We start from the raw sequence: 18,511 nt of genomic DNA, 5'->3' as shown, positions 1-18,511 counted from the left end.
TCTCCGGATTTTCGGACAGCCGTGACGCGACCGCCATTACTACTTGCTCTTCAACTTTTTGTGGTGTTTCCCTTTCGGCGTTGTATTTTCTAAAAATAGTTTCATTCAACGATCGGAAACCAGTGTCGACTGCTAAAGAAAGAGTCCCTTTTCTTTCTAGGGGGGGTATTTTTTAGATTAAATCGATGGTGGATTTTAGACATGGACAATAAAAAATTGCCCAACTTTAACCTTTCGTAACTTAAAAACAACTCAAACGATCGTAGTCGTAAAAGATGCGCTAGAAAGTCCGATTTCTTGTGAATCCTCCAAATATGGAAGTTTCCGTTTAAGATTCATGCGCGCGAAGCGCGAGCCAATCAAAACCGAGGACCTGCAAAACCGGTAAAATCCGTTGCGTTGATCGCGAGTCATGGCGGAGTATTCAAGCGAAGCGATGGTGACGCACGCTTCGAGACAATTTGTGGAAGAAATCAAACCCATCCTTGGTAAGTGTTGATGTTTTTCTGTTCATTTAGTGTTTAGAAGTTGATCTGTCGAACCATTCTGCTGAATTTAGCGTTTTGAGTGCGTAGTTTTCATTTTGATGATAGTAGTTTGTGCTGGGTCATTTTGTATTGGGTGTTGAAATGGGGGTACTCGATAAACGACCGAAGTTATTTTTTGCCTTTCGCCGTACATGTGATATATTTGTTTCAAACTAATCTTGAATTATTACTCCGATGGTTTTTGTTTCTCAGTTGTTGTTTTCTTGAGGATTAAATTAGGATTAAAAGGAATAATTGTTCCTTTGCTAAAACCGGAAGTGCAAGACTAGGCCTAGCAACGAGTAGCGTAGCTTACATGCACTGACCCTAGCGCATCTCCATTCCTTCTTCCTTTTCCCCCCAGTTAATCAGAGTTTATGGTCCATCAAACTTGTGTGATTACTAATTTGTTTCTCATGACAAGCAAGGTGATATAATAAATTAGAAACGAGTTAAAAAATAACCAAATACATGACAGAAAAACAAAGCAAACTTTTGTTTTGGGACAAAAGTAAAACTGAAAGTAAACAGGCCTTCATGGTGGCTTCCAGTAAGTTCATCACACGGTAGATTCGTCACCGGTCCCGGTAACTTCGCCACAGTAGTCCGAGCGCGGCTCTCTCTATCTCTCTCTCTCTCTCTCTCTCTCTCTCTCTCTCTCTCTCTCTCTCTCTCACCTCCTTCCACCCCTCCCTCTCCTCACATTGAGTTTCTCTGCCTCCTTGACAGTGAGGTTGAAGTCATAGGACTCCCTCTCTCTCTCTCTTGGTCGCGCGTGTGTGGGTGTTAGTCAGTGTGTGGGTGTGTGTGCGATGGTGTGTGTGAGTGTTTGTGCGTTTGTACGTGCGTGTGTGTGCGTGCGTGTCATGGATATGGGTGTATGTACGTCCGTCCGTCTCTCTCTCTCTCTCTCTCTCTCTCTCTCTCTCTCTCTCTCTCTCTCTCGCTCCCTCTCTCAGACTACATGCTTTTGAGAACTGCTCAATGAGTAGATCTCGGGTTGAGAACTGCTCAATGAGTAGATCTCGGGTTTTAAAATAACAACGCTCGGACTGTGTCGTCTGAAAACTGCTCAGTTGAGAACTGCACAATGAGTAGATCTCGGGTTTTAAAATAACAACTCTCTCTCTCTTTCTCTCTCTCTCTCTCTCTTTCTCTCTCTCTAAAAAATGTCAGTGAATCTTGAATCTCTCCCACAAATCAAACATCTGAAAGCATAAGCTCTAAGCTTAACACCCGCCCACCCCTGCCAGTAATTTCGTCACGGGTGACGAATCTACCGCGTGACGAACTTACTGGTAGCCTTCATGGTTTCAGTACAAAAATATTATGAACATAGTATTACATTTTTGTTTTGTTTGTGCGTGTTACAGATGATGCTCACTTCCAGCAAATGAAGTCTGCTTTCACACTCACAGCAACTGGAAGAGGTCGACCACCCAAACTTCAGCTGGTACCACTGACCAACAAGCTATTGTTGCAGCTGGATCTGCTTCGGTTGGAAACAGGGAGGGATTGGAGTGACCTGGTTTCATTTCTCCCCAAAGTGTTCGAGTGAACTTGCTGCAAGGACTTGAAATCAAGGCAGAAATTGAGGGAACAGTGAAAGAAGCAACAAAGCTGGGGAATAAGACTGGATTAGAACTAGAAGCATTTTTGGATATCGACGCAGGGCGTTGCATCATGGGCCGGAATGTTGGGGTTCATTTGCTGAAACATAGGATCACAAGAAACCACCTGCTCAATCCGGACCTTCTGGAAGACCTTGACCGTCCATCAGAACTTGTGAATGGCATGGTGCTCGATCTAATATCGTTCCACAAAAAGGAGAACCTATCGCTGACTTCTGCCAGATTCCTGCATCGGTTGTTTTTGGACACAACATTGTGCTTGCACCATTTTCTTCTTCTGGCAGAACATTCACAGTCGAATCTCCAGCAAACCTGCCTGCCATGTACACCTGTTTCAAGCAGTACTTGACTGACAACTTTGTTTGACTGACTTTGAAGAAGGGGTATATATGCATTTGACTGTCACTTCTCATCCGACTGTGCACTTTGCAAGAATTTAGTTTTCCCCAGAGAACTGTGAACAATGTTAGTAAATTTATCCCACATACGTGAGAGAGATAACCGTGAGATAAAAATCGTTCAAATCACACGTGTGTATATCATGTAAATGAGGTCAACCGGAAGGTCAAGCTATGTAAATTAGTAGTACATGGGATAAACCGGAAGGTCAAGCTAATCCTATCGAGGAAGGATATGCTTTGCTGTTGTTGTTCCTTTTGGTTTCTTTTATCCTGTGGCCACTGCTTTTCTTTTTATCTGGTATATTTTGAAGTGATGGGTTTGATTTCTTCCACAAATTGTCTCGAAGCGTGCGTCACCATTGCTTCGCTCGAATACTCCGCCATGACTCGCGATCAACGCAACGGATTTTACCGGTTTTGCAGGTACTCGGTTTTGATTGTTCGAATATTAAACTTAACAGTGTTGACAAAGGCGAACTACTTTGTCCTAGTTTGAGAGTGTGTGTCATGGCGGAGGAATGAATGTCAAATTGAGTAAAGTGGTTTGAAGTTCTAAAGCGGTTGATCCAAAGGCAATATCGCTGTCGGTGACTTTTAGTTAGATCTGGCACAGAAGTATATAATGTAGGATAAACAGAATACTACATGGCTTGCTGTGTCGTACCAGATTTACACTCGTTGCTTTTTCAAATAGTAAACAGCTCGCTTTCGCAGTTCACTATTTAAACAAGAAGGGCAAAGCCCATACGACTCACATCCTTGACCTTTACATGACCTTGACCTTCAGGGTCAAGGTCAAATAACTAAACCTAGCAATGACATCATACACTAAGAACTGCTTTACACATTTTTCCTACCAAAATACATGTGACCTTGACCCAAGGTCAAGGTCATCTAAGGTCATGCAACACAAAGCTGTTAATTCAAGACATAGGAAGTACAATGGTGCTTATTGGCTCTTTCTACCATGAGATATGGTCACTTTTAGTGGTTCACTACCTTATTTTGGTCACATTTCATAAGGGTCAAAGTGACCTTGATCATATGCGACCAAATGTGTCTCATGATGAAAGCATAACATGTGCCCCACATAATTTTTAAGTTTGAAACAGTTATCTTCCATAGTTCAGGGTCAAGGTCACTTCAAAATATGTATACAATCCAACTTTAAAGGACCCTTGCGACCTTGACCTTGAAGCAAGGTCAACCAAACTGGTGTCCAAAGATAGGGCTTACATTGCCCTGTATAGCATACATAGCTAAGGTTGCCATTCTCGATAACTTCAGAAGAAAATGTGAAAAATGGCCGTTTTTAAGACAACAATTACGGCCCCTGTGACCTTGAACTTGAAGTGAGGTCAAGTTGCCGCACATGTTTTTTGAGATCTTGTAACCATACACCATCAGGCCACATCAGGTGTTGATAGACTTAATAGTGTCCAAGAAATATCCAACGTTAAAGTTTTCCGGGCGGACGCCGGGACGGACGGACGGACGACTCGGGTGAGTACATAGACTCACTTTTGCTTCGCATGTGAGTCAAAAAACAACTCGTGTAAATCTGGTACGACACAGCAAGCCATGTAGTATTCTCTAGATCTTACTTCAATCAATCAATCAATATGAGGCTTATATCGCGCATATTCCGTGGGTACAGTTCTAAGCGCAGGGATTTATATATATATATTTTTTTAATTTAAAAAAAAATTTTTTTATGCAATTTATATCGCGCACATATTCAAGGCGCAGGGATAACAGTGACATTTTTATCTACGCCTATACAATTTTGCCAGGAAAGACCCTTTTGTCAATCGTGGGATCTTTAACGTGCACACCCCAATGTAGTGTACTTGATTGAACACATATTTGTGAAGATAACATTGTAATCAATCTACACACCAAAAATCATGGCTGTATTTTCAGTAGTTTCTGAAATATTTCAATCTGAAATGTGCTACCCCCCTCTGGGGGGGGGGGGGGGGGGGGGGTTTGTCCACTCTTGGGGGATTATTTTCAACATTACACTGAATTTTACTGATGTCTGTAAAGATTACACTGTAATCTATCTACACACCAAAATTTTTCGTTGTATCTTAAATAGTTTCTTAATTATTGGCCTTGAAGTGCGAAAAACTGTAATTTTCCTGTTTTTCCGCTTGACAAATTGAGGTTTTTGACATTTTTGAGGCTCTTATACTCCAAAAGCATTGAACTAAGCTGTCTGAAAAAAAATAGCCATGTTCTACACACATTTGTTTGGAATATGTGAAAGTTTCAGACAGCTGCTATACATATTGTGTGAATTGTGATGACCCAAAGTTGCCCTCCCGTGCAATTTTGCGATGGGTTTAATTGTGTTTTTCGTGAAGTTTGCATGCTTGCTGACAGAAGCCATATGAGATTAGAGGGCTAGAACTATGTGTTTTTTCTATTCTTGGTTGCTGATAACAGATCCTGAAAAGTTGAAAGGGCTGAGGATAACTATGTGGTACCCACATGCTGCTGAAGTTGCCCTATTTTACAGTTTTAAGCAGAGTCGCGACAGCGTATGTACTAAAATATCAAAATCTCAGGAACTAATAAAGGTATCCACTTACTTTTTTGTGTGTTTTGCTTGTACTTTATTTTTCTTTCAAGACATCACAAAACATTCACTCTCACTTCAAAACCAAGTTTTGACTGCCGCTACCTACTTAATTCAGCAGTATTTGAACTACCATTCGTGATTTGGAACAGACTAAAAAGACGCGTTTTTTGTGCGTGTCCGTTTGTTTGTTTGTTTGTTTTTATTGTGTGTTTTTTTTTTTCTCCAAATACATCTGGCTTCCAAGGAAATCATAGGTGCGGTCATCTTGAGTAATAATGATAATAATAAATGAGCATTTATATAGCGCAACATCATAACTTTACAATTATGCTCTTTGCGCTTGACACATTTAAAATTCAAACACAGTTATACAAGCATTTACATCTACATTCATAGTCAGCAACGCTTAATTAAAAGCATACACCATCAAACATACATTACAAAAGATTCTTCCACTAACTAAGTAATAAAAACATGAATAAAATAGGCAGTAAAAACATAGGTAGTAAATATGACAGGTTAAGCTCGCCGACGTGTGTGTGTGTGTGTGTGTGTGTGTGTGTGTGTGTGTGTGTGTGTGTGTGTGTGTGTGTGTGTGTGTGTGTGTGTGTGTGTGTGTGTGTGTGTGTGTGCGCACGCATGTGCGTCCGTGTGTTCTCTAATGTTCCATTAATTCTCAGTCCTTTTTGATTTCATTGCTGAACGATGGCTTCTGGTGTTATGTATGAATCACCCGCTTCTGCATGTCTCTCAGTCGGGTCTCCATCTCGCTCACATCAGTGATAAAAGTTTTGTTGAGTGTGACCAACGTGGTCAGAGTTCCTTCCCTTGACAGCAGCCATTCACGATCAACACGCTGAAAGACAGTACGATGAAACTCACAATTTTAGATCTCCTAAAAACTTTTTTTTTTTTTAAAGATTGAGTATTGAAAGAGAGGCTATCTTAAATGGTGGTAAATTTACAGATAATATGAACAGAATATTGGGAAAAATAGGGTCTTAAACGGATACCTAGGTGCTTTAAGAAAAACTGTGCGGGGGTGGGGACTGGTGGGGGGGGGGGGGGATGCGAAACAGTACGGGATTACGTTTACTAGAAGTCGTCAAGAAATGATGATGAACATTCATCCGAGGGAAGCAATCTAAATAATCCTCGTTGTGAAAAGGTTCTTGTTTGTTATTCAGAGGTCAAAGGCAATGTCGTTCTCGTGAAGTTATTCAGATGTCACAGGCAATGTCGTTCTCATGAAGTTATTCAGAGGTCAAAGGCAATGTCGTTCTCATGAAGTTATTCAGAGGTCAAAGGCAATGTCGTTCTCATGAAGTTATTCAGAGGTCAAAGGCAATGTCGTTCTCATGAAAACACTTCTGCTCATTAACTCAGATCTGCCAAGGAATTTGCTGCACGTGGCTTTAAAAAATGTTTTAATAAAGAAATTCATCAAATTAAAAAAAAAAACACTCTGTCAGGCTGTTAAGTCTTGGTATGTGCCCATGGACGGACGCAGTGGTGTGGTGGTAAGACGTCGGCCTCCTAATCGGGAGGTCGTGAGTTCGAATCCCGGTCGCTGCCGCCTGGTGGGTTAAGAGTGGAGATTTTTCCGATCTCCCAGGTTAACTTATGTGGAGACCTGCTAGTGACTTAACCCCCTTCGTGTGTACACGCAAGCACAAGACCAAGTGCGCACGGAAAAGATCCTGTAATCCATGTCAGAGTTCGGTGGGTTATGGAAACACGAAAATACCCAACATGCCTACTCAACGCAAGCGGAGTGAGCTGACTATGCTCCCAGAGTATAGTGTGGGGAACCCAGATGGGCAAACGAGCTCACACGTAACCAGAACATTCTGGAAAGCCGAAGAAGAAGAAGAAGATCCCCTATAAAAGCCCGGCAAGATCTGAAATTGTGAGCACAGGTGATTTCACGGGAAGGTCGCCTGTGTCTGCACTCATTGGATTGAGATTAGTACGTAAGAGCTTAGGCCCAAAAAAAAATAGGTCTGTTTACGGTAACCCGACCGACCCTAGTTTTTTCGCGCGACCCTAGACTTTTTTTTGGCATTTGGGGAAAAAAAAAAATCTTGTTTTTTTGTCAAAATAACGTAAAAATATGGGTTTTTTGGAGAAAAAAAAAAAGAAAAAAAAATCCCGACCTACCGACCCTATTTTTTGGGCCTATGTTACCGTAAACAGACCTTTTTTTTTTTTGCCTTAACGGTCGGCTCAACGAGCATCCATTCACGAACAAGTCGGCAAAAGTGTTTTTCAAACTGTTTGACGCACGGATCGCCCCTATGCTCTTGTATGGTTCAGAGCTATGGGGATATGGAAAGTATGACTCCGTGGAAAGGGTCCACCTGTTTGCGTGTAAAAAGTTTCTGAAAGTGACAATTCGAACTCCAAACAACATTGTGTATGGTGAATTGGGAAGACATCCGCTGTATATTAACTCTGCAGTCAGATGTGTGAAATACTGGTTTACACTGCTCAAGCATTTTTCTTTCATTATTTTGTGTTTAACGTCGTTTTCAACCGACTGCTGAAGCAACCTGATTCAAGATATTCCAAGATTGCATATAAAGCTTTATGTAATTTGGCATCGAAGGGCCACACAAATTGGGTCTCACATGTGCAGAGTCTTTTATGTTGTAATGGTTTTGCTGCTGTGTGGATGTACGGAATGGTTGGGAATGAGAAGTGTATCTTACAAGAGTTTAAAAGACGTTTACAAGATAGTTTTTGTCAAGAATGGTTCTCCTTTTTAGAATGCAGTGAACGTTTCGACATTTATAATTGTTACAAAACATGCTTGGAAAAAGAGAAATACATTGAATTAATCGAAGATATTAAGTACAGAGTTGCTCTTACTCGTTTCCGCGCAGGAGTATCCGAAATCAACGCTCACAAGTTTCGGAACGCACCAAACCAAACGACAAGAAACTGTTCTCTCTGTACAGCTGATAAAGAAGATGAACACCATGTTGTATTTTTATGTCCTTTTTATCAAGACCTTCGAGCAAAGTATTTGAAAATCTCGAACTCTAAGACGCTGCAACACCAACTTGTGTATTTCTGTGGCAGTAATGAGGTTAATGTGATGAACAGCTTCAGCAGATTTGTGTTCTTCAATTTACAGAAGAGACGAACCCTTATAAATCAGGTTCAGTGACATGTCATCAGGGTCTTAATGTATTTGTTGAATTTTATGCGTGACTATAATTTATAACTGTGCAGATACTATTGCTGTTATTTTAACCACTATTGTAAGGGGCTGTGGCCTTAGACAATTAAAGATTTGTTCTTGTTCTTGTTCTTGTTCTTGTTCCTCTCTCTCTCTCTTTCTCATGTCTGTCTGTGGCTATGTGTATATTATTTACCCTCCGCACACACACACACACACACACACACACACACACACACACACATACACACACACACACACACACACACACACACACACAGAGACAAACACACACACACATACATACTGAGGTACTGCTGTCTAGCCATACTCTGTTGAAAGCCGTCAGATCGTTTCCCCATCCATTGGCTAGCCCCTTTTCCACTCCTGCGTTATTCAAGCAATGGCATCATCATCATCATCATCATCATCATCGTCATCATCGTCATCGTCATCATCATCAATCAATCAACCAATCAATCAATCATCATCATCATCATCATCATCATCATCATCATCATCATCATCATCATCATCATCAATCATCAATCATCAATCATCATCATCATCAATCATCAATCATCAATCATCAATCATCATCATCATCATCATCATCATCATCATCATCAATCATCAATCATCAATCATCAATCATCATCATCATCAATCATCATCAATCATCATCAATGTTTGCCACGTCAGTAACGTTTTTCCAAAGTCTATTGTGATTCCCTGCAGTTTGTGAAATTTAGTTGTTTTCGTCTTGGGCAGGTGGGAAGTTATGTTTGTGGGATTGTTAGCACAGTTTTCGGTATTCTGTATATTACATCTTCCAGTTGTTGTTTGTGGTTGTTGTTGTTGTTTGTGGTTGTTGTTTGTTGTTTGTGGTTGTTGTTTGTTGTTTTTGGTTGTTGTTGTTTGTGGTTGTTGTTTGTTGTTTATGGTTGTTGTTGTTTGTGGTTGTTGTTGTTTGTGGTTGTTGTTGTTTGTGGTTGTTGTTGTTTGAGGTTGTTGTTTGTTGTTTGTTGTTGTTTGTGGTTGTTGTTGTTTGTGGTTGTTGTTGTTTGTGGTTGTTTTTGTTTGTGGTTGTTGTTGTTTGTGGTTGTTGTTTGTTGTTTGTGGTTGTTGTTGTTTGTGGTTGTTGTTGTTTGTTGTTTGTGGTTGTTGTTGTTTGTTGTTTGTGGTTGTTGTTGTTTGTGGTTGTTGTTGTTTGTTGTTTGTGGTTTGTGGTTGTTGTTATTTGTTGTTTGTTGTTGTTGTTTTTTGTTTGTGGTTGTTGTTTGTGGTTGCTGTTGTTGTTTGTGGTTGTTGTTTGTGGTTGTTGTTGTTTGTTGTTGTTTGTTGTTTGTGGTTGTTGTTGTTTGTGGTTGTTGTTTGTTGGTTGTTGGTTGTGTTTGTTTGTTGTTGTGGTTGTTTGTGGTTGTTGTTTGTGGTGGTTGTTGTTTGTGGTTGTTGTTTGTTGTTTGTGGTTGTTGTTGTTTGTTGTTTGTGGTTGTTGTTGTTTGTTGTTTGTGGTTGTTGTTGTTTGTGTTTGTTGCTTGAGGTTGTTGTTGTTGTTGTTTGTGGTTGTTGTTGTTTGTGGTTGTTTGTGGTTGTTGTTGTTTGTGGTTGTTGTTGTTTGTGATTGTTGTTGTTTGTGGTTGTTGTTGTTTGTTGTCTGTGGTTGTTTGTTGTTGTTGTTTGTTGTTTGTGGTTGTCTGTGATTGTTTGTTGTTTGTGGTTGTCTGTGATTGTTTGTTGTTTGTGGTTGTTGTTTGTTGTTTGTTGTTTGTACCTACCTCCAAACCCACCTACCTCCACACCCACCTAGCTCCACACCCACCTACCTCCACACCCACCTACCTCCACACCCACCTAGCTCCACACCCACCTACCTCCACACCCACCTACCTCCACACCCACCTAGCTCCACACCCACCTACCTCAACACCCACCTAGCTCCACACCCACCTAGCTCCACACCCACATACCTCCACACCCACCTACCTCCACACCCACCTACCTCCACACCCACATACCTCCTCACCCACCTACCTCCACACCCACATACCTCCACACCCACCTACCCCACACCCACCTATCTCCACACCCACCTACCTCCACACCCACCTATCTCCACACCCACCTATCTCCACACCCACCTACCTCCACACCCACCTATCTCCACACCCACCTATCTCCACACCCACCTACCTCCACACCCACCTACCCCACACCCACCTATCTCCACACCCACCTACCTCCACACCCACCTACCTCCACACCCACATACCTCCACACCCACCTACCTCCACACCCACCTATCTCCACACCCACCTATCTCCACACCCATCTAGCTCCACACCCACCTACCTCCACACCCACATACCTCCACACCCACCTACCTCCACACCCACCTACCTCTACACCCACCTACCTCCACACCCACCTACCTCCACACCCACCTACCTCCACACCCACCTATCTCCACACCCATCTAGCTCCACACCCACCTATCTCCACACCCATCTAGCTCCACACCCACCTACCTCCACACCCACATACCTCCACACCCACCTACCTCCACACCCACATACCTCCACACCCACCTACCTCTACACCCACCTACCTCCACACCCACATACCTCCACACCCACATACCTCCACACCCACATACCTCCACACCCACCTACCTCCACACCCACCTATCTCCACACCCACATACCTCCACACCCACATACCTCCACACCCACATACCTCCACACCCACACGCTTACCTGTGCTTGTTTGAAGGGAGGCTATGCTGACGAGCAAGAAGGCAATGCCGACAACCAAAAGGAAATATGGCCGTCGTGCATGCATGAAGAGTCGCCGGAAGTAAACACGGTAACATATCCTCCGGCTGAGACAGCCGAAGGGTCGGAACCGGGGCATCCCTTTGGCGGCACCTTGACCTTGGGCGCATGGAACCCTGAAACAAGTCGTGTACAGCGATATTAACATATATTATTCTAAACCTGGGCATTTCTTTGGCGACGCTGTGGTCTTGGGCGCATGAAAACCTGAAACAATTAGTCGCGTAAAGCGATATCAACATATTGCTAACTAGATGAATACCCGCTTCGCCGGGAAGAAGTAGGGCCGAAGAAGTATAGCCGAATACCCGGTGAGTGGCGCACCGTACGTCGGCTTTGCCGTGAAGAAGTAGAGAAAAGCGATCATATCATGTCGAGTCCCATCCCTGTCGACGACGCAGAATGTAACTGAGTCTCCCTGTCACACCCGCCACCGTTTGAATAAACTTTGTCCTCGGAACCATGGACCCGCCAAGCTTAGGTTCCTCCCAGATTCGTGGAATAGGAACAGCACGAAAATGATTCAGTGGCCATAATACCATTCCTGAACATATCATGTCGAGTCCCATCCCTGTCGACGACGCCGAATGTAACCGGGTGCCGAAACACCGCAATCACCTTTGGAGGCGAAGTCCACTCAAACAGGATTGAGAAGTTTAGAGCTTATTCTCTAAGCCCTTTAAAAACTGTTATGGCTTCTCAAAGGAAGACCAGTACATATCGACACACTAAAGCCGCCCGGCCACATCACAAACAGAACTGTAAAATCCACAGGTGTTGCCCACACACTCACACAAACACACACACACACACACACACACACACACACACACACACACACACCCACACACACACACACAGAAGCCGTGAATCTATAAATATATAGAGATAGATGACAGTGTAATTTTCGCGTGGCTATAAATTGATTCGACCTTTGCACTTTTACAGTGAGGACAATTTAGGGGTGCAAGGACACCGTTCTGGACAGTGTAGTGACCTTCTAAAAATAGTAACGGAACGGGTATATCCACGCGCCACACGAAGGAAGGGAGGTAAACGCTGAAAACACTGGAGAAGATAAGGAAGAGTTACTGGAAATGGATCCAGAGTAAAACCAAAATCGGTTCAGCACTGCTCTCTGAGAGCACGTGTTGAAATATCTCATCGACCAGGTTGTGTCCGGGGTGTACCTGAATATGGCCACCAAATTTGAAACAGATCCATCGAGAACCTTGGCCGCGCATCGCGAACAGACACACAGACACACAGACACACAGACAGACACAAGTCGTATATATATATATATATAGATAATAATGATGATGACAGCTTCTTTTTTTTTCCCCTCTGTAAATCCTCCTGTTTTGATTAATTTCCCCATACCCCCCATAATTGTGTTGTCCACCATCATGAAAACTTGTGTAACTTAGCATTGTTATGGTCACGTCAAATAAGCATCTGTTTGAGTTCGTGTCCTAGCTGCATTTTTGTCAATTGTTTCATGTCATGTATTTTGAATAAAATTGTGTTTAAACCATATAGCGCGAACCACAGTTACCTATGCTCTCCGCGCTTTACATATTAACTAAGAATAAGACCATACTATTTAACATAACATCAAATACGTATGCATTCCAGCAAAATAACGAAACAACACATTAGCTACTTATGCAGAATACCATGCAGATAGATAAACAACGCAATTAAGTCAGCGATTTAAAAAATATTCAGTCAATCTGTGTGCCAAAATTTTTGGTTTGGTTGGTGTTTTGTTAACGCTCCTTGAGCCGATATCGCCATGCGAGACCGATGCAGTTCGGCCCAAAGGAATAACAAAGAACAATTCTGCATTGTTTTCACAGAAACAAGTTAATAAGTCCTTGGGTGACCAAAACCATCCGACCAAGACCGCACGGACTGGTCTCGGTAAAAGAAACCGAATCTAATTTGCATTTAAAAGATTGTCTTTACTGCTAAGCGCATTTTAATCATAACTTATAACAGTTGATTACCACTTCCTGGCGCTCGGTCGCAAACATTCTTTTGACTGAATCAGCATCACCACAAAATAATAATCGGATTTTTCCCTGCTGATAGGCCTATGTTTAACAAGTATTAACCGGGCAAGCAAGTATTTTCAACATTAATATTTTCACAATGCTTATTTTTTCTTCAAGAACTTTTTTTTTTTGGTCCCCGTGAACAATGCAATGATGACGCTGGCTTTAATTCACACTAGAAAACTGTTCGTACTGCAATATTGTGCTGAAACCAGGCGCGGTGCTCCGTAATCATTCAGAGCGTAAGTGAGCCGTAGCAAGTAATACCCCCATTCCACACAGCCGTTCTAGGTCCCGTTCCCGTACCGACCAAGGAACGGTGCGGGCACGGGAGAGATCGGGAGGGAACCGCAATGGAACGTAAATGATCGTTAACGGAACTACTTTAAACGGTAGGGACGGTTGAGTTTGGGCTGCATGTTCAACATTTTATTAGCTGTTCCCCTCCCGATCAGAATTCGGTAACGGAACGCTTGGATCATTAAAGGAACTTAAAACAACGGTAACGCAACGGTAGCGCTCTCACACACTGAGTTGTCATATCCACATTCCTCACATCCGGACTAGCTTCCGTTCCCAGCCGTCCTGGGGACGGCTGCCACTATGGTCAGACGCTGCTCAAAGATGTCAAAAACGGCCGTTTGCGCAGCGTTCCATTGTTGTGGCAGCCGTCCTTGGTCGGTACGGGAACGGGACCAAGAACGGTTGTGTGGAATGGGAGTATAAGTGATGTTTATAGCCCGGGCTGTGAAGTAGACCTATTTCCCAGAGCATTGACAGACCCATCACATAGTCAAACAGTAATGTAGGCCGAATCTCATTATGGCGCTACAGTGGAACCCCTCTTTTAAGACCCCCCAATTTAAGACTTCCTCCTTTTTAAGACCTTGCTTTTTCAGCTTTTTTGTTCATAACCTCTGTCAATTTACCTCCAATTTAAGACACCCTCCTTTGCAAGACCTGATTTTCTCAGATTTATGGAGGTCTTAAAAGGGGGTTCCACTGTATATGAAACAGACACACACACAAAATACCCATTCATTGATATTGTTAGGTAGCGGTGACGTGGTTGTTAAAGGGACTATACCCTCCAGCCAAATGTTCTAAATCCCCTGTAAGTTTTAGGTCTCTGTATATATTGCAGGGCCGGACCCAGGGGGGGGGGTTCCAGGGGTTCCGGAACCCCACCCCTGGAAAAAGCATGTACCTTGCTTTGAGTTTTTTTTTTTTTGTTTTTGTTTACTAGTTTTAGCACCAAAACAAATGCTGCTCTTAACCCTCAAAACAATGCCCAGAATGCACCAGATTGCACAGATTTTAACCGTTTTTCAAAAATTTTCCGGGGAAGCATGCCCCCGGACCCCCCTAGTTCGCGCGCCTGCTTTGCAGGTGCGCGCTTGTGGCTTCACCACTTCGCTGATTTGCCCCCCCCCCCCCCCCCCTTACAACTCATTTGGTCCGGCCCTGTATTGTAACGAAAGCGGATTGCTCTCTTTGATTGTTGTGATGTGTGAAATAAATGTTAGTGATGATGATGAATAAAAGAAGACACAAATTGTTGCAGGTTTCAAGACTCAGATTTAATTATCTGATTATCTCATGGCAACATTCATTCACACATAAAGTAAGAATGACATACAATATTTCCGGTAATGAATCAGTCAGGAAAACGTCATATGAACGCCCACATCGTTAGACTGCTAACACTTCATCTTATGCTCTCAATTCCCTTCTGCCTGTTAGACTGCTCCGAATTATCTTCTGTCCATTAAACTGCTCCGGATTTCCTTCTGCCTGTTAAACTGCTCCGAATTATCTTCTGTCCATTAAACTGCTCCGGATTTCCTTCTGCCTGTTAAGGTAGTTCACTGGACCCGTTAAATATAAATTGGTTTCTCCCAAAAGTTGGTTATTTTTTAAGTTCGATCTGTCTGCTATGCATTCAGCATAAAAAAAAAATAGGGTAGTGGGTTCGTTTCGGAGCTATGAGTCTCGGAAGACAGTGCCCGTTTTGAATTTTGGACCGAAAAATCGAAAAATGGGTATGTTTTGAAAACGGCCAATTACACAAACATCTGCATAGGAATAGTCATTTAAAAAATATCACCCAAAGCAGCAATGGGCAGGTAACGAAGTGCACTGGTAAACGAAAATGTTGCGCATACTCAAACTTTGTGACGTCACGTCTTTTGCCAGAGTTTATTTTAAATTTGTTCCTCATGTTGAGGTATTTTATTGCTGGTAGCCTGGAAATAAATTACGATTTGATGAGATGGGTTGTAAACGCAAGAGCGATCAAAACGGCATTAAAAAAAAACAAAAAAAAACGACAGGTTGGTGGTGTTTTTAGGGGGGGTTCACTCCCTTGATTAACCCCACCCTTTGCACTATTACTGTCCAGTGTGCCTCAGAAAAATATGTGTCACGATAATGTAAAGGGCTGTTGTCCGATCATTTGTCTCAGATATATGAGCCAACTAAATTATGTTTTTAAAAACCACTGTTACATATGACCTCTGTTGAAAGTCAAAGGTCACCGCAACTTTGAAAGGCCACAAGTCCGATTCAAATGTAATAAAAACGCCAATCAAAAGGTGGAGGTCACTTGTTTGATACAAGTGTAATAATAAAAATTAATAATCAAGGCTTGGTTTATAATTTTGCTTAATAGTGCGTACTGTTATTTGTTACGGTTTGAAGGCTGGGACTTTTTGAGGGTGGAATTAAAGCAATTTTTTGCCTTATGGGCTCCTTATGCCTCGAAGGACTTCAATTATTGTATTATCTGCTGCCAGCGAACAGCAGAAAGAGGGCTGCATACACAAGACACTTGTTCTTAATACTACTGGCTGTTATTCTAGTTCAAACACCGGTTTTAACATGTGGTATTCTGATGCAATCACGCTGTGAGCATCACGGGTTGGGAGACACTCTCTTACCTGCTACCGGAGCTTCAATGTTAGCTTTGGTGATTATTACGATGTCACTGGCAAAGAGAACGGCTTTGTACCGATTTCATTAGATGCCCACGTGTTTTTGACCTCGTGGTTGGGAGGCGTGTCGCATTGTTTTTATTTCTGGCGGTGTCGTCATTTTCTGACGTCATTCACTTACGCTGCCTGAAAAATGTGACGTTTGTTCTATTTACGTCATTCGAATGTTCGACGTGTTCTTTTTCTTCTGCGTTCCCTGTTCGATGTGTTCGAATTCCCAGCCTGCCAGGAAAAAATGGCGACACAACTCAGTGGCTTCCCTTTGTGTATGAAGAGTAATGTCCCTGTCTCCATTTGACCTGCCTTAAACTGCTCCGAATTATCTTCTGTCCATTAAACTGCTCCGAATTTCCCTCTGTCTGTTAAACTGCTTCAAACCCAGAAGAAGCATAAAACGTAACCCAAAATCATGAAAATGACTTCCGAACTAGAACCAAACTAACAGTAACAGCAACCCATAGCCCCGATTTCTCCTTTCCCCTCTCTATTTATCCCCTTCCTTGTTTGTTAACCTGTTACCTCTAGCTACCACTGACGTTTCTATCGTCTATAACGATCTCCCCTGTTTGTCTTACGTTACCCCAATACCTGTCCTAACAACATACACAACATACCTTTCTTCTCCTTGCGTTTGTCTCGTACCTTTAGCAACGAACCGACACTCTCGATCGTCTTAGAGTCAAGGCGATCGAAAGCGTTTGTTTACGTTTCTCTAGGTAACCTCTAACAACGTACAAACAATTTATCTTACCAAACTAAATCTCTGTTTCCTTTCACTCAATCATTATCTTATCAATAATGAATCAATACTAAAATGCATACAGTAATAATTACATGCACATTGTATAAAACAACAATCATTCATCGTTCTTTCCCGATGAGATCTCGTGTAACACGTCATCTAAAATGGCGTCATGGAAGAGAAGATTATGTTATATTGTGTTTGTATCGATCGCGTTCTCAAGATACATGATACGCGATTCCGAATAAAAACCATATGAACTGGTCAACAAAAGTATCCTGCTACGAACTGTGCAGTTGTTTTCTGGTAAGTACATTTGAACACAGTTAATATCATGACATTTGTCCACAAGTCTTCCAGTCATTGTCGACCTTGAAATTAGAGTTCCTTCACGTGCGACGACGAAGAACACTTTTAGATCTGTATCACATGTTTCTCATGACGAAAGTTAGATCTGCAAATGTTCAGGTTAAAGTCTCATCTGTTACAATATATACAGCACGAAAAACTGGACGAAAAAATCTCAGTGCCTGAGAGAACACGGTAAAGCGTTTGAAACCTTTGTTTATGTGGATGCTATGGAAAAATCCTAGCATAGTGGAATTGTAATAACATAAAATAAAACGGAAGAAAAAATCAGCCAGATAAGTTTTCGTTATTAATTGTTTGTCTGTGCACTTAAAAGACCGTTGGGTCGATCTATTTGTGAATGTATTGTTTTGTCCATATAATTTATAAACAAACGTTCCAACAACCTACCTTTCTTGTTTTTACATTTAGTCAAGTTTTGACTAAATGTTTTAACGTAGAGGGGGAAATCGAGACGAGGGTCGTGGTGTATATATATGTGTGTGTGTGTGTGTGTGTGTGTGTGTGTGTGTGTCTGTCTGTCTGTCTGTCTGTCTGTCTGTCTGTGTGTGTGTGTGTGTAGAGCGATTCAGACTAAACTACTGGACTGATCTTTATGAAATTTGACATGAGAGTTCCTGGGTATGATATCCCCATACCTTTTTTTTTATTTTTTGGATAAATGTCTTTGATGACGTCATATCCGGCTTTTCGTGAAAGTTGAGGCGGCACTGTCACGCTCTCATTTTTTAACCAAATTGGTTGAAATTTTGGTCAGGTAATCTTCGACAAAGCCCGGACTTCGGTATTTTATTTCAGCTTGGTGGCTTAAAAATTATTTGATGACTTTGGTCATTAAAAATCTGAAAATTAAAAAAAAAAAAAACATTTTATAAAACGATCTAAATTTACGTTCATCTTATTCTCAATCATTTTCTGATTCCAAAAACATATAAATATGTTATATTTGGATTAAAAACAAGCTCTAAAAATTAAAAATATAAAAATTATTATCAAAATTAAATGTGACCCTCCACCACGAAATAAGTCGCATGTCACCTCGCGCGATTCTGCGCTAGGCGTAATGTAAGTCCGGGGAGTGTCTGGTAACAGTGTGAGGGTCACCTTAGTCACAGGCGTCTAACTCAAACAGTTTTCGCTCTTTTCTAAAAACGGTTTTCACCACTGGATAGAGCATAAAAAA

At 42.0% G+C, this 18,511-nt stretch overlaps 1 protein-coding gene and 1 long non-coding RNA gene across 4 annotated transcripts in view; both read left to right on the top strand.

Annotated features, from left to right (window-relative positions):
* LOC138976612 (uncharacterized) overlaps positions 1-18,511 on the top strand; it is a 61,555-nt gene that overhangs the window by 23,204 nt on the left and 19,840 nt on the right. The window lies entirely within an intron of this gene.
* On the top strand, positions 49-5,155 carry LOC138976621 (uncharacterized). Its single transcript, XR_011459096.1, has 2 exons — positions 49-488; positions 1,901-5,155. It is a non-coding gene; the product is annotated as an uncharacterized lncRNA (long non-coding RNA).

This window comes from Littorina saxatilis, linkage group LG9 (assembly GCF_037325665.1).
Source record: "Littorina saxatilis isolate snail1 linkage group LG9, US_GU_Lsax_2.0, whole genome shotgun sequence".
Lineage (NCBI taxonomy): Eukaryota > Metazoa > Mollusca > Gastropoda > Littorinimorpha > Littorinidae > Littorina > Littorina saxatilis.
This window is presented reverse-complemented; position numbering and strand designations above follow the sequence as displayed.